This window comes from Musca autumnalis, unplaced genomic scaffold (genome assembly GCF_047663935.1).
Source record: "Musca autumnalis isolate F117 unplaced genomic scaffold, ASM4766393v1 scaffold_4, whole genome shotgun sequence".
Taxonomy (NCBI): domain Eukaryota; kingdom Metazoa; phylum Arthropoda; class Insecta; order Diptera; family Muscidae; genus Musca; species Musca autumnalis.
The window spans coordinates 209598846-209615513 of NW_027411977.1; the positions used below are offsets into that span (position 1 = coordinate 209598846).

General features: G+C 36.5%; 1 protein-coding gene across 2 annotated transcripts in view; it reads right to left on the reverse strand.

Annotated features, from left to right (window-relative positions):
* Positions 1-11459, reverse strand: part of rols (zinc-RING finger and ankyrin repeat domain-containing protein rolling pebbles) — a 256019-nt gene extending 244560 nt beyond the window's left edge. Inside the window, exon 1 of one of the 2 annotated variants that reach the window (XM_073983117.1) lies at positions 11235-11459. The gene's annotated coding sequence lies outside the window, so the exon portion shown is untranslated. The remainder of the gene's footprint in view (positions 1-11234) is intronic. The other variant, XM_073983128.1, reaches the window with a different exon arrangement.
* Positions 11460-16668: the final 5209 nt, after the last annotated feature.

Sequence of the window (16668 nt, forward strand, 5' to 3'; positions counted from 1 at the left end):
TTTTTGGGGACATTAGCAAGGCTCGTGGATTTTTAAAAATATTTTTTGGGACCCTAGCAAGGCTCGTGGATTTTTAAAAATATTTTCAGGGACCCTACAAAGGCTCGTGGATTTTTAAAAATATTTTTAGGGACACTAACAAGGCTCGTGGATTTTTAAAAATACTTTTGGGGACCATAGTAAGGCTCGTGGATTTTTAAAAATATTTTTAGGGACCCTACGAGGCTCGTGGATTTTTAAAAATATTTTTAGGGACCCTAGCAATGCTCGTGGATTTTTAAAAATATTTTTAGGGACCCTAGCAATGCTCGTGGATTTTTAAAAATATTTTTAGGGAACCTAGCAATGCTCGTGGATTTTTAAAAATATTTTTAGGGACCTTAACAAGGCTCGTGGATTTTTAAAAATATTTTAGGGACCTTATCAAGGCTCGTGGATTTTTAAAAATATTTTTAGGGACCTTATCAAGGCTCGTGGATTTTTAAAAATATTTTTAGGGACCTTAACAAGGCTCTTGGATTTTTAAAAATATTTTTAGGGACCTTAACAAGGCTCGTGGATTTTTAAAAATATTTTTAGGGACCTTAACAAGGCTCGTGGATTTTTAAAAATATTTTAGGGACCTTAACAAGGCTCGTGGATTTTTAAAAATATTTTAGGGACCTTATCAAGGCTCGTGGATTTTTAAAAATATTTTTAGGGACCTTAACAAGGCTCGTGGATTTTTAAAAATATTTTTAGGGACCTTAACAAGGCTCGTGGATTTTTAAAAATATTTTTAGGGACCTTAACAAGGCTCGTGGATTTTTAAAAATATTTTTAGGGACCTTAACAAGGCTCGTGGATTTTTAAAAATATTTTTAGGGACCTTAACAAGGCTCGTGGATTTTTAAAAATATTTTTAGGGACCTTAACAAGGCTCGTGGATTTTTAAAAATATTTTTAGGGACCTTAACAAGGCTCGTGGATTTTTAAAAATATTTTTAGGGACCTTAACAAGGCTCGTGGATTTTTAAAAATATTTTTAGGGACCTTAACAAGGCTCGTGGATTTTTAAAAATATTTTTAGGGACCTTAACAAGGCTCGTGGATTTTTAAAAATATTTTTAGGGACCTTAACAAGGCTCGTGGATTTTTAAAAATATTTTTAGGGACCTTAACAAGGCTCGTGGTAATTATTAGTAACATATCCCACACAGCATCTTTATGACAACAAAAGAAAGACAAACATGACAAAGAAGCAACAATTGTGAAAAGTTCATTTACTTTATGGCTTTGGTGGCTGCCTGGCTGATGGATGTTTTTGTGCGTTTTGGGGAAGAAAGAATAGCATGCGCCAGAGGATCTCCGGCATTAGTCAGTAGTTGTGTGAGCTCAAAAATAATTATTGGTGTTGGTTGTTTGGTTGGAGGATGATGCACCCAAAGAAATTAAAAGTGAATGACACAGATGTTCAACTGGTGTTGGCGGAGGAAAGCAGGAGCTGCAACAACAACAACAACTGCAATAAGAAAGGCTCTGATGCAATCTATGAATGTGTTGATGCATGCGCCACAGCCTTTATGTTTCCTTTGCTTGTTGTTGTTTTTGTAATGTCTCTAACGTTGCAGGGGGTTAAAATCACACGCATCACACCATTTGTGGCTGGCAGGCAGACAATTTTCATTCTAAAAATGTCTTGAAATTGTAGTTGGGGAAATCTGGAGTGAAGTGATGTGTGCGCTTGTGTGCCTGCCTGCTTTTGTGTGGTGTGCATTAATGTAAATCTTAAGGAAGTCTTATTCAACAAAAAATTTATGGGGAGACTTCCTGCCCCAGGCCAAACGAAATGCAACATGTGGTGGGTGATGGCTGCATTAACAAGGGTAGGTGCGGCAGGCAGGGATAAGATATGAGGATGTGAAAATGTAACGTGATTTTAATGTGTTGTCCCAAAGTCGGGAAAAGCGAATTTTATCTCATAGATACATGATTCCAGCAAGCAGCTGTCATGGGTAGAAGCAGGAACAAGGGAAATAATCTTGCTCGATCTTGGAAAAACTCCATGAAGCAGAACTGCGAAAGGGAAATCCTATGATGCTGATGATACAATTGGGGCGGCTAACATTATGGGGTGTTTGGATGGATGTGTTTGCTGGAGTTTGCTGGATGCTGATATCGGTGGTTGTTGTAGTTGTTACTGATGTTGCTCTATTGGTGTTTTGTTAAAAGTGTGTGAACTTTGTTATTTATGCTACTGCAATGTTGTTGTTGTTCTAGCTTCAACATTGTTGTTTGTTCCCCCAGCCAAATAAAATATCTTAAATTATTTAGGGGGATTCTTTTTAGTTTTTTTCATTTTTGTTTCCTTCCTAACAAGAAAAATATTATTCAATGTTGCAAGTCTCTAAGGAGATCATTCACCCTATTTGAGTAGAGATGGAGAACATTGATCTTAGAGGGTATTAACTTTTACATGATTGAAGATGATGTTCTTCCGAAACACACACTGTCAGCCATCATACATAGGATTTAGCTGGGGGTACAGTTGTGTTCCGTTTAGGAAGAGGAAAATAGAAACAAAATAAAAAATACATTAAAATAGTGGACATTATGATGTGTTTATTTCACGTTTCATTGCCACAAAATTTATCTTCTCTATCGCCCACTATCTGCCATATAGCTTTGACGTTTATGAGCTGTGTAAATGTTGTCCATCATAAATCCTTTAATTCATTTTATATCATCATTTTTGTTAGAAAGGAGGGGAAGGTTGCTTGGGAAAGATTTTAAAGATTTGGACAATGTTATGGGAAGTGTCTCTGAAGATTAACGAAAGAACATTTTTGGTGCTTTATTAAAGAAAATTTCACTTCCCTTTGTCATCCATGGAACAACTTTTAAAAGGCGAATCTTCTACAGAAGACAATATTGTAAGAGCTTCTCATAGAAAATCATAGAAGGATTTTTATAAAAAAAAACTTTCAAGGGTTTTATTTAGAATCTCTTCACGAAGTTCTTATAGAATACTTTAATTGTCTACTTATATAATACCATTAAGGGCCTCTTATAGGGTAAGTGCTTCTAAGTCCGGCATGTACCAGTAGTCGGCATCTTTTGTATTGGAACTCAAATAATTAAAAATTACTGTAATAAAATATGAAAATAATCTTAAAAAAGCTTCAACCATAGTGTCAGTTTATTGAGTTAATATATCGGAATTTAACTTTTTGTTGGTGAGCGTTTTTCACCACAACCGAAAAGTAATTACATAGTATATTGAAATGACAAAATTTTCAACAAATTTGTTGTTGTGTAAGAAATTATTGTAATTCTGCAATTTTTGCTGATTCCGATTTTAGGGGCAACATAATGTCAAGTTTGTCAGAAGTTGGTTTGGGGTGAAAAACTTGAGCTTTATCAATTATTTTTAGCTCAAAACTATTGAAAAATATTAAAAGTCAAATTAATAAAAATAACTTCAATAAAAATTAGTTTTATTCCATGTCAAGCTATATTAGGCATAGTTTGAAGTGTGTTCGTTTGTAGCATGCCGACAATTGGGTAATAGTTACCGACTATAGATACGAATTCATTTATTTAAGTAACATATTTAAATTGCTTTATTTTTTTGTACAAAATTAACTGTATGCGAAGAAAAAATGCAAAAAATATTGAACTTTCAAATGATTAAGTTTATGTTTATGTTATAAACCTAATAAAAAATAATTAAAACAAGTAAGAACGGCGTTAAATTCGGCCTGGCCGATTTTTTTTATACCCTCCACCACGAGTTGTATTGAAGAAGGCTAAATACCAAATTTCAGCAATATCGGTAAATCAATGTGTATGACCTTCAAAAACGTCGATATATTCCTACAAATTTCTGGCGGAAAGTTTTTAGACTCGAAGACCCAAATTTCCGATATTCCGTAAAACATACAAAATACCGAAAATCAAGAGGTACGCTTCTATGGGGGACGTAGGAACCCGCGGATATATATTGATAATTCTCTTCTGGAAAGTTTTATAACCCCATGGAAGACTAAATAACAAATTTCAGTCTTTCGGTGGGATATTGGCGTCATAACCTTCAGAATTGGGAAAATCGGGAGGTACCGTTCTATTAGGTCTATATGAAGGAGTGGACATATAACGACAGATTTCTGGGGAAAAGTTTTGTACCCCCAACGAAGACTAAGTACCAAATTTCAGCCATTTCGGTGTGATAATGAGGCTAAAACCTTCAAAATACCGAAAATCGGGTGGTACTGTTCTATGGGGGCTATATGAAGGCGTGGACATATACCGACAAATTTCATATGAAACGTTTAGTACCCCAAATAAAGACCAAATACCAAATTTCAGTAATTTCGGTGGATTATTGTGGCCACAACCTTCAAAATACCGTAAATCGGGAGGTACTGTTCTATGGGGGCTATATGAAGGCATGAACCTATACCGACAAATTTCTATGGGAAAGTTTCGTACCCCTAACGAACACTAAATACCAAATTTCAGACATTTCTGATTAATATTGAGGCCACAACCTTCAAAACACCGAAAATCTGGAGGCACTGTTCTATGGGGGATATATGAAGGCGTGGACATATACCGCAAATTTCATACGAAACGTTTAATAACCCAAATGAAGACAAAATACCAAATTTCAGCCATTTCGGTTGAATATTGAGGGCGAAATCTTCAAAATACCGCAAATGGGGAGGTACCGCTCTATGGGGGCTATACTATGTCGTGGAACTGTACCGAAAAATTTCATATGGAACGTTTAATACGCCAAATGAAGACCAAATACTAAATTTCAGCCAGTTCGGTGGATTATTGTGGCCACTACCTTAAAAATACCGAAAATCGGGAGGTACAGTTCTATGGGGGCTAAATGAAGGCGTAGACCTATACCGAAAAATTTCTATGGGAAAGTTTTGTACCCCTAACGAACACTAAATACCAAATTTCAGACATTTCTGAGGAATATTGAGGCCACAACCTTAAAAACATCGAAAATCGGTAGGTACTTTCTATGAGGGCTAGATGAAGGCGTGGACCTATACCGACAAATTTCATATGGAACGTTTAGTACCCCAAAAGAAGACCAAATACCAAATTTCAGTAATTTCCGTGGATTATTGTGGCCACAACCTTCAAAATACCGAAAATCGGGTGGTACCGTTCTATGGGGGGGCTATATGAAGGCGGGGACCTATACCGACAAATTTCTGGGGAAAAATTTTGTACCCCCAACGAACACTTAATACCAAATTGCAAACATTTCTGAGGAATATTGAGGCCACAACCTTGAAAACACCGAAAATCGGGATGTACTTTCTATGAGGGCTATATGAAGGACGGGACCTATACCGACAAATTTCTGGGGAAAATTTTTGTACCCCCAACGAAGACTAAGTACCATTTCGATGTGATAATGAGGCTAAAACCTTAAAAATACCGAAAAACGGGAGGTACCGTTCTATGGGGGCTATATCAAAACGTGGACCGATATATCCCATTTTCAATACCAACCATCCTGCAAGTAATAAAAACTTCTGTACCAAATTTTGACTTTCTATCTTTAAAATTGCGAGCTGTATCTTGATTTCAACAGACGGACAGACGGACATGGTCAAATCTACATAGAATTTTATGCTGATCAATAATATATATACTTTATAAGGTCTCCGATGAATATTTCTATGTGTTACAAACGGAATGACAATTTTTATTATACCCTCCATATAACGGTGGAGGGTATAACAAGAAAAAAAGTATCAGTCGGTTTTGCCGAAAGAGATATACCCGCAGCCTGTGTAAATTGAAACAAATTTTCCCAAAAAACTTATGTATTTATGGGGTTTCAAATTTTTGGGCTTATGAACCGACAAAAATAATGGTTAGGATTAAAGTTCAAAAGTTTTGCGGAGGAGGTACATAAAGGAATGGACCGACGTATACCAAAGGGGTGCCATAAGGGCACCCTTCGGGCTGTTTTCTCATGAAGTATGGACCTGCCCCTGAATAAACTCTTACCGTCGTAATTGAGGGAGCGAATTAAAGTTGCTTCAACAAAAATCAAAGTGTTTCGAGAGTAGGTTTTAAAGTGAACTTATCCAAAATTTTGTCTGGGACATAACTGAAGGGGTGGATAAATATAGTCCACATCCGAATCGGACCTATATCTAGTAGATATATTAGGATGGGTAAGGCGTAGACCAAATCGGTCACTCCTTTCAAGAGTTATCGTGCACACAAATTTTTCAAACATTTTTGAATTTTTGTGGGGGAGGTACCTGAAGAAGTGGATCGATATCATGTATCTTCAAACTTAAAATAAGTTTGGACAAAATAGTACAAAGGCCAAATTTTGAAACGAATCGGCATATCCGTTCGAGAGTTATCTTGCGCTTGAACCACTACACACGGTGTCATAGGGGTTCTTTTGCACCTTTCAGGCTATTTTCTCAGGAAGTATGGATTTGCCCCTGCTGAAACTTATACCGTCGTAACGGGGGCAGTGAAAACAAGTTATCACAACAAAAATCATAGCGTTTCGAGAGCAGGCCCTAAACTAAACTTTTCCGAAATGTTGCGTGGGAGCTACCCGAATGAGCGGATAAATTAGGATGTGTAAAGCGTGGACAAAATCGGTCACTCACTTCAAGAGTTATCGTGCCCACAACTTTTCCGAATATTTTTGAATTTTTGTGGGGGAGGTTAAACTAAGTTTGGCCAACATATTAGAAAGGCCAAATTTTGAACCGAATCGGCAGATCCGTCGGAGAGTTATCAATATATCCTCAGCATTTATGATAACCCTCATCATTTATGCTCATCGAAATAATGGTTTTAGACCCCAAGTATGTTTGGACGAAATCAGTTTCAGACAATTTGGAGATGATTTAGCCATGTCCGTCCGTCTGTCTATCTGGCTGGCTGGAGCGCACGATAACTCTTGAACGGATCAACCGATTCGGTCCAAAATTTGGTTTTGTCCAGACTAAGTTTAAATTCGAAGATGAGTTATGTCGGTCCACTCCTTCCGGTACCTCCCCCACAAAAGTTCGAAAATGTTCGGAAATTTTGTGCGTACGATAACTCTTGATGGGAGAAACTGATTTGGTCCATACTTTGCACATCTTGAAATTTCTACCAGACTTAGATGAGATTCCAATATGGACTCAATCGGTCCACTCCCACGGGTACCCCCACATAAAATTTCGGATAAGTTCAGTTTAGCAACTGCTCTCGAATTGCTTCGATTTTTGTTGTAACAACTTGTATTCACCGCTCCCCAATATGACGGTGCAAATTTAACTAGGGGCAAGTCCACACTTCCTGAGAAAATAGCCTGAAATTTGCAAAAAAAAAAAAAAAAACTGTAACACCGTGTGTAGTGGTTTGACCGCAAGATAACTCTCGAACGGATCTGCCGATTCGGTTAAAAATTTGGTAATATTTTGTTCAAACTTAGTTTCATTTCTAAGATAAGCCTTATCTGCCTACTTAGTAACTCCCCACAAAAGTTCAAATTTTTTCGGAAAATTATGCGCACAATAAATCTTGAAGAGAGTAACCGATTTGGTCCATACTATATTTGTCCACTCCATTATGTATCTCCCAAGCAAAATTTCGGATAAGTTCACTTTAACACCTGCGCTCGATTCACTTTGATTTTTGTTGAAGCAACTTGCATTCGCTGCCTCAATTACGACGGTAAAAGTTTTTCAAGGGGAAATCCATTCTTCTTGCGAAAACAGCCCGAAAGGTGTAAAAACCCTATAGCACCATATGTAGTGGATGGGGAGCACGATAGTCTGTTCGAAGCTCCTTTGGAAAAGTATGCCGATGCTGTCATCTCCGGTGAACTTTTGTATTGGAGAAGTCATCTCGGGTGAACTTTTGTATTGGAAAAGTCATCTCCGGTGAACTTTTGTATTGGAAAAGTCATCTCCGGTGATCTTTGGTATGGGAAAAGTCATCTCCGGTGAACTTTTGTATGGGAAAAGTCATCTCCGGTGAACTTTTGTATAGGAAAAGACATCTCCGTTGAACTTTAGTATAGGAAAAGTCATCTCCGGTGAACTTTTGTATGGGAAAAGTCATCTCCGATGAACTTTTGTATTGGAAAAGTCATCTCCGGTGAACTTTTGTATGGGAAAAGTCATCTCCGATGAACTTTTGTATTGGAAAAGTCATCTCCAGTGAACTTTTGTATAGGAAATGTCATTTCCGGTGAACTTTTGTATAGGAAAAGTCATCTCCGGTGAACTTTTGTATAGGAAAAGTCATCTCCGGTGAACTTTTGTATAGGAAAAGTCATCTCCGGTGAACTTTTGTATAGGAAAAGTCATCTCCGGTGAACTTTTGTATAGGAAAAGTCATCTCCGGTGAACTTTTGTATTGGAAAAGTCATCTCCGGTGAACTTTTGTATTGGAAAGTCATCTCCGCTGAACTTTTGTATGGGAAAAGTCATCTCCGGTGAACTTTTGTATAGGAAAAGACATCTCCGGTCAACTTTTGTATGGGAAAGGTCATCTCCAGGTGGACTTTTGTATAGGAAAAGCACGCCAATATGCTTCCTGGCACACTGGTCCAAAAGTTATACGATGACCCACTACAAAATTCAGAAAAGACTCCAGATACATTCGATCTGTCCGTGGATGAACGTTTCAATTCACATAGGCTGAGTGTATATCTCTGTCGGCAAAGCCGACTGATACCTTTTTACTTATTTCCATTTCCATTCCCCTTACGTGTCTCTCCGACAAGCGGGGACTTGCCGCAAGTAAACTTGCCTAATGTATATTGGGACTTAGATTTTTCGTATTACAAATAAAATGTCACGAATTTAAAAACGAAATAATTCGAATTTCAAATGAAATAATACGAATTTCAAATGGAAAAAATCGAATTACAAATGGATTAGTTCGAATTTCAAATGGAATAATTCAAATTACAAATGCAATTTTCAAATTTCAAGGTCTTTAATATAAAATATGTATATCTGAATTTCATTTAAGAGATTCAAATATCATATATTAATGTAGGGTTTTTAGTTAAAATATTTGAATATTTTTTTGTATTCTTAATAAAAAATAAGATAAAAAATGAATGAATTCTTACTAAAGATACATATAAGATATTTAGAAGTATGTGAACACTTACCTTTTTAAATAAATAAATAAATTAATTAATAATTTAATAATAAATAATTTTAAGAATTAAAATATAGGCGGTTTGTTTGTTTTGCTTTGTTTTGTTTTTGCACTTTTATAGCATTATAATCCGACTGATCGGGTCAGTTAAATTTTATAATTTTTCCGGGCACTTTGGTGAAGTTTTTTGGTTTATATAATTTACATATGTTCACAATTTCACTGTAAAAATAGGAAAAAATAATATTGTTTCACATAAGATTTATTTAGAAGAATATGTTTGAATTAATTTTATTCGAATTCGAATTTTAGTAATGTTCACTTATTATTCGGATTCATTCAGAATACAGTTCTTCATATTGGTAACAGTGAATTTTCTTCAATTTCATGTAAAGTTAGGCAATTAAAGCTTTCAATATAGAAAAACTTAATTGAATTAAAATCCAGTTTTATTTGTTTTTTATTCGTTTCTTTAAATATTTTTTCAGATATTTGGTCAAATAATATTTCACTGGAAATGCTGATCACAGGAATATCCCCAAGGTTGGGTTACTTGTTTTGTTTATATTCGAGCGGTTTTTATTGTACTCCCTGAGTAATCCTTTAAGCTTTTCATATTTAAAGCAGAGTCTCGCTTAAATCGGGGAGCTGGTTTGAGTTCGATATCCTCTTATGATTGATAGTTTTTGTACCTCAAAAGGCTGTTTAAAAAGTAATATTCAATAACAAATCGAAATTTTTATGCAATTTTCATCCAAAAATCCATATTTTAAGGTTTCCAAGAGGAAAAATATTAATTGTTGCAGTTTATAACATATTTATATTTTTAAAAATTTTGTCAAAAAATTTTCTAAAACTTTTTTCACCACATACTTTGTTGTATTCCACTGAATTGAGAAAAGAAAAATCCTCACTGGACTTTCTTTCTTACGATTTTCAAATCACTTTCCTTCTGGGTTTTTATTTATTTAGTTTTCCACAAAATGTATTTTTGAATCGGGCGAATGAACGCACAAGTTCAAGTGTCTCACACACTGTCGCGACAATTTTTTTTCTTTCTTTTTTCAAATAATTTCCGAATTTAGTATAAACAACAAGAAGAACAACGAGAATTTTTCACTCCAAACAATATCAGATAGAGTCAGTCAATGCGATTTTTGTTCGATTGTTGCATACACGGCGGATGCTCTCGTCTTCACAGATTTTCGGAGACCCGGACACCGTTACAGATACACGCAGACTAAACTCCAAGGAATGCCATAAACGAGAAATATTGTGCGTGTCCCGAAACGAAAGTAAGAAACATTGAGGCGTAAACAGTGGAGTAAGAACGAAGATCACGATTTGTATGAAAATAGAAAATGTAGTTCACTGCAGTTTGCTGGGGATCCTGCACCGCAACAGTAACGCAACGTCTCTGCTGGCAGAGACACTGTTGCTCCTTGTTGTCAATTGTTTATTTAAGTTGTGTTCCTTTGTTGTCATGTGTGAACATTTTGTGATTGTCACATATGCAATGGATGCTGTCCAACTGCTGCTGCTGCGAGCAGCGTTGCAGTCAGGCTCGCACTAACTGCAGTTGCAGCAGCCACTGAACTGTATTTTCCCTTCCTTTTGGCATGTGTTTGTCATTTTGTTTGTGTGTTCCCTTGCTCGACAAAAGGCTTTCTTCTACTTTGTGCCCCGTTATACGCCATTTTCCAGTGAAGCGAGATCTATTTTTGGCATTCATCGGGATTTTGTGCACTTAGGCGAGATACATTCTAACAACAACACCATTATGGACAGATAGATATTAGAATGTTTTGTTGTTTGTTTTGTTTCTTCTTTTCGTTTTTTCACTGATCTTCATGATGAAATCTCTCGGAGACAACAATGGAATGCCAACATTTTATTACTGCATAATTTCGTTTTGGGAAGAGGTCGGCAAAAATGAAAACATGAAAATGTCACTTTCTTTAAGTATATCGAGGTGGTACATTTGAAGTGGATAAACAGGGCGGACAGCTACTCCGCCCAGGGTCAATTGAATACAAGATAAGAAACGACGATTCATGAGTTGAAAAAAATCTGTTGGTACTTACCTTAGACCGCACCTCCAATAAATTTGCAGCAACAATATTGGTTTTCAAACTGCATTTAAAACAAATTGGATAGTTGTGATATGTTCAAAAGAGTTTAACTCCATATGATATTTTGCTCTAAGCCGTTTTTTGGGATGATGATCTATTTCCAGAACAGCATCGAAATAAGGGTTATTTATTTCAAAATCATAGTTTTTGTTTTTCAGATTTTTCAGAATGAAATTCAAATTTTTCATACAATTAGAAAATTATTTGAAGTAAAAAACCAAGGCAAAACTTTTATCGAAGTTGAATTTAACAATTAAACAAGTAAAAAAGCGTTAAGTTCGGCCGGGCCGAACTTTTCATACCCTCCACCATAAAATATTCTGAACTAAAATGAAATAATTAGTTTTCATTCCTGTCCCCAACTTTAAGTGGGTACGTTGAAATGTCAGATAATATACATAAAATGTTTCATTCGGTAGGCCCTATTTTATGGTGCCTATATCTAGCTATGTATGTTGACATTTTTTGGTGGGCTAGAAATTGGGAAGTACCGTTATATAGGGGTTATAATAAAACATGGACCTATGTTGACAGTTTTTGATGGGAGCCTTTAATGTCAAATAACTCCTAATTCGGTTAAAAATTGTAGCTAGAATCCTCAAAATACCGAAAATCGGTACATAACGTGGGAACTTCAAATGTCATTAACAGCTAGTTCGGAGGTATGTGGGCTATACGAAAATATGAACTTAAATGGACAATTTTTGTTAGCTTTTAAACTTCAAATTACAGAAAGTTTGTCCAAAAAATAAAGCTAAGGTGCGGAAAATCGGGAGGTTTGTTTTGTGGCTATACCAAAACATGGACCTACGTTCGGTTAAAAGTTTTAAGTAAAATCCTCAAAGTACCGAAAATCGGGAAGTATCGTTATATTGGGGCTATGTTGAAAATTGTTGATGCAGATGTATGGTGACCACTACAACCTTCAAATGTCAAATTACATTTAGTTCGGTTAAAAATTTTAGCTAAAATTGCCAATTACTGAAAATTGGAAGGTACCGTTATATGGGAGCTATATCCGAACATGGACCTATGTTGACAATTTTTTATGGAGAGGTGTTGTGACCACTAAAAGCTTCAAATGTCAAATTACTGCTAGTTCTGTTTAATATTGTAGTTAAAATCATCAAATTACTGAAAATCGGGAGGTACTTTTATATGGGAGCTTTATCAATACATCGACCTTTCTTGACAATTTTTGGTGGAGAGGTGCCGTGACCACTAAAAATTTCAAATGTCAAATGTTCAAATTACAGATAATTCGGTTAAAACTCGTAGGTAAAATTCTCAAAATACCGAAAATCCGTTATATGGGGATACCGAAATCCGTTATACCGAGGTACTGTTATATGGGGTATACAAAAACATGGACCTACGTTCATAATTATTTCGAATATAAGTTTTCTGGTCACTAAGTACCCTAAATATCAAATTATAGCTAATTCGGTCAAGAAATGTGAATTTAAACGTCAAAATACCTGAAATCGTGCGGTATCGTTAAATGGGGGCTATTCCAAAACATGGACTTATGTCCACTAGTTATATAAGTTTATTGACTCTTAAGAACCCTAAATGTCAAATTATAGCTAAATCGGTCTGAAAATGTAGCTACAAACGGCCAAATACCGTAAATCGGGGGGTACCGTTATATGGGGGCTACACCAAAACGTGGACCTATGTCCACAACTTTTGTTATATAAGTTTATTGACACTTAAGAACCCTAAATGTCAAATTATAGCTACATCGGTCTGAAAATGTAGCTAAAAACGTCAAAATACCGTAAATCGGGGATACCGTTATATGGGGGCTATACCAAAACGTGGACCTATGTCCACAAGTTTTCTTATATAAGTTTATTGGCACTTAAGAACCCTAAATATCAAATTATAGCTAAATCGGTCTGAAAATGTAGTTAAAAACGTCAAAATACCGTAAATCGGGGGGTACCGTTATATGGGGGCTATACCAAAACGTGGACCTATGTCCAAAACTTTTGTTATATAAGTTTATTGACACTTAAGAACCCTAAATGTCTAATTATAGCTACATCGGTCTGAAAATGTAGCTAAAAACGTCAAAATACCGTAAATCGGGGTGTACCGTTATATGGGGGCTATACCAAAACGTGGACCTATGTCCACAAGTTTTGTTATATGAGTTTATTGACACTTAAGAACCCTGAATGTCAAATTATAGCTAAATCGGTCTGAAAATGTACCTAAAAACGTCAAAATACCGTAAATCGGGGATACCGTTATATGGGGGCTATACCAAAACGTGGACCTGCCACAATTCCAATAGATTTCCAACCACTCCTAACTTGGTTACCCCATCGAAGTCTTGGTCTTACAGCTTTGAGTACACAGTCACGAGGATTGCTCTCATATGCTATTTTACTTCGTTTGTTGTTACCCATCCTCATTATATGCCCTCTTCAAAGTAATCTTTGCACTTCGATACGTTTGACTACCCCGGTGTCGGTATACCACTGGTACAGTTCGTCTTTCATACGGCGATATTCAACGCCAATGCAGATTGGTCCCTAGATATTTTGAAGAATTTTTATACCCTCAGTCTATAGACTATCGAGGGCCTCATCGCTTTATTTACAGAAAGACCCACAGGTAGCTGGGTCTTTCTGTAAATAAAGCGGCAGAAAACAGCGTCTTCACTCCAGGAGAAGCGGCTGAAACAAGACGGGAAACTATAAACCCTTTTGAAGGCCTCGGGAAACCACTGAAGTATCTCTCTTCTGAAAATCATACAATATGAACAACGAATAAAATATACCAATTCGGAGAACATGTCCAATAGGTGGCGGATAGGGGAATGTTTCCCAAATATGGGTGGTAATACGGAAATCGAATACGTCTCGCGGACCAACGGCTAGCTGGGTCTTTCTTTAAATAAAGCGGCAGAAAACAGCGTCTTCACTCCAGGAGAAGCGGCTGAAACTAGACGGGAAACTATAAACCCTTCAGAAGGCCTCGGGAAACCACTGAAATAACTTTCTTCTGAAAATCATACAATATGAACAACGAACAATATACACGGCGCTTAGTTTTCGGCCAAACGAGGGTGCTACTTCAACATATTTTTAAATTATTATATGATCGCTTATATCTGTATAACGGATTTGCCAATTAAGAAGAAGATGTCTGCACAAAATCCGTTTCAGACAATTGAGAGTCGATTTATCAATGTCCGTTCAGCGCACGATAACTTTCGAACAGATCAGGCAATTCGATCCAACCTTGGCCTTCGTAATATTTTGTCCACACTTAGTTTAAGTTCGAAGATGAGCCATATCGGTTTACTCTTTCAGGCACCTCTCCCGTAAAAATTTCACCATAACTCTTGAAGGCAGTACCCGAATTGGTCATAACTTTTCATATGGTTATATTGCTTCCAGGATCGTGTTGAAATATCGACTATATCGATCTACTCCTTCGGGTACCTGCCACACAAAATTCGGAAAATGTGAAGTTTAAGAGCTCCTCTTGGTGCGATTTTATTTCTTTCAGCAGGGTTTCACCCGCAAGTCCCCTTTACGACAAGTCGCTATAATGGCCTAAAAACTCCAAGAAACTCTAAATGTATCATCTAAAATGACAAATCCGCAAGATAACTCTCCCAGGGAGTTTCTGATTGGTCCGACCTTTGCAATTTTGAAATAAGTTCTACTTGCGGGCTCTGTTACGGGGGCACAATTTTTGTTGGGTGTCGGCACCAACTAAACTGGCTTAAAAATAAAAAAAAACAAGCGAGAAAAGGCTATAGTCGTTACGGGGCCGACTATGTCATACCACTACCTCTGTGCATTATGTTTTCACTCGAAAACATTTCTTTTAGGGAGATACGAAAGTTTTCACCTATCTGGCTTTTATACCAAATGACTTAAGGCGAACTGAAACAAAATAATTAATATTTAATTTTATATTTGACTACTATCGACATCACCAACATCAAAATGCTTCTATCTCTGTGAGAAAATTTCGTGATGATCCGATCAAAATTCCGACCTGTAGTGTGATTGCAGAAAAAGTGGAAAAAGGTATGTATTACCGACTATTGCGATATCTCTATTATTTGACCACCTACGCCAACCTCCTTTGCATAATTTTAAAGACGGGATTTTCTATTTTCTTAGTCAGGCTTTGCTTTTAGATGGTCCCCATTCAAAGTTGCGATATCCGTCATTATTATTAAAATCGCAAAAATAAAATGTTGGATTTTATTTGCGACTATTGTGATATCTTCGTTGTTTGATCACCAACGAGAACCTACTTACATCATTAAAAAGGTGATATTTTCTACTTTCATTGTCAGGTTTTGCTTTTGGTATACCCCTTATAGAAGCTGACATATTCGCTTTGGAAAAAACGTTGCCTTTTTATCCAAATAAGTTTTTTGCTTATTACGACCCCTAAATATTATCCGACCAACACCAAAATCAATAGGCTTCTTCACCTGTGAGACCCCCATCGCGACCTGTAGCGTGATTTCCAAAAAAAATTTAAAAATGGGATGTATTACCGACTATTGCGATATCTCCGTTATTTGGGCACCTACGCCGACCTAGTTTGTATCATTGTAAACATGGGATCTTCTACTTTCATAGTCAGTCCTTGCTTTTGGAAAGTCCTCAACCAAAGCTGTGATATTCGTCATTATAATTAAAATCGCAAAAATGAAAAGTTGGGTTTTATTTGCGACTATTGTAATATCTTCGTTGTTTGATCACCAACGAGAACCTACCTTACATCATTAAAAAGGTGATATTTTCTACTTTCATTGTCAGGTTTTGCTTTTGGTATATCCCTTATACAAGCTGAGATATTCGCTTTGGAAAAAAACGTTGTCTTTTTATGCACATAAGTTTTTTGCCCATTCCAAAATCAATAGGCTTCTTCCCCTCCGGGACCCCCATCAACGTCCAAAATTTCGTGACGATCCGATCAAAATTGCGACCTGTAGCGTTATTACAAGGTTTAGATGGACAGACGGACGGACGGACACACATAGCCAGATCGACTCAGCTCGTCGAGACATTCATTTTGGTATATATAAGTATGGGTCTAGGACCATTATTTCGATGCGTTACAAACTTTTTGGCCAAAACCAACTTATAATACCCTCCCCACATAGTGGTGTAGGGTATAAAAATCCATGTTTGGTTCAAAAACGTTTTTTAAAAAAAAAATACACGTTTTGTGCTTCAAAATTTTTGTAAAAAAAATCCACGATGTGTGCTTTAAAATTTTCCACAAAAAATCCAGGATTTGTGCTCTAAAAATGTTCATAAAAAATCCACGTTTTTGCATCTGCTGTGGCTTTAAAATTTTCTTTAAAACTCCAAGCTTTACACCTCTGGCGTGGCTTTAA